The sequence below is a fragment of the Lithobates pipiens genome, unplaced genomic scaffold (genome assembly GCF_037356315.1).
Source record: "Lithobates pipiens isolate NorthernLeopardFrog02 unplaced genomic scaffold, aLitPip1_a1.2 Scaffold_16, whole genome shotgun sequence".
NCBI lineage: Eukaryota > Metazoa > Chordata > Amphibia > Anura > Ranidae > Lithobates > Lithobates pipiens.
The window spans coordinates 618,723,808-618,724,638 of NW_027507748.1; the positions used below are offsets into that span (position 1 = coordinate 618,723,808).

The 831-nt window shown below is 41.3% G+C and overlaps 1 pseudogene; it reads left to right on the plus strand.

The window, feature by feature from the left end:
• Positions 1–429: 429 nt before the first annotated feature.
• On the plus strand, positions 430–528 carry LOC143986252 (U6 spliceosomal RNA; annotated as a pseudogene).
• The last annotated feature ends 303 nt before the right edge of the window (positions 529–831 follow it).

Consider the following 831-nt stretch of genomic DNA (forward strand, 5'->3'; position numbering starts at 1 on the left):
CCACAAAGATGTGAACCTAGACTAAGGACTAGAGAACAGCAATAAATTAAAATTTTGTCATTGGGTGTAAAAATACATTTTAATCATTTCCCATACTGCTGAAAACATTGCTTTGGACTCCCATCGCAGTTGTATGATCATAGGTCTAGACATATGCTCAGCTGAATTGTAGAACCACAGTAAAGACAGAGCTTCTGATTGGCTGGCTGTGGCTGAATGTCAGTCCCCAAGCTGTTTGAGCTGAGATCACATGACAGATTGCTTAGGTCAGATGGCCAACTGTCATGGCAGTTCAGATCAGTGTTTTCCACAGAACAGGTGTTACAGGGCTTTTTCATCTATTGTAAAAGCAAGAGGGAAGATGGGAAAAAATGGGAGAAGGTTGGTTTTTAGTTTAATGTTAAAAGAGGTTTAGAGTATAATAAAAATGTGCTGGCTTCTGCAGCTCATATGCTAAAATTGGAATGAAACAGAGAAGGTAAGCATGGCCCCTGTTTTAAAAAAAAAGAAAGAATATACCGTATTTATCAGTGTATAACACGCACAGGCGTATAACACACACCCCAATTTTAGGAGGGAAGTTTAAGGAAAAAAAACGTACATTTTAAATAAAGAACTTTGAAGCAAAATTAGGGTCACAGCTCATCAATGCACCCTGCTCAGTGCCCATCTGCAGTCATTAACCACTTTGCACCGGGTGGACGTCCAGGGACGGCCTCGGCTTTCGGTGGTTATATCTGAATGATGCCTGAGGCCACAGACATCATTCAGATATTGGAATTTTCAGCCGGCGATTCCCTGTACCATAAGAACGATCATAGGGGCTGTTCC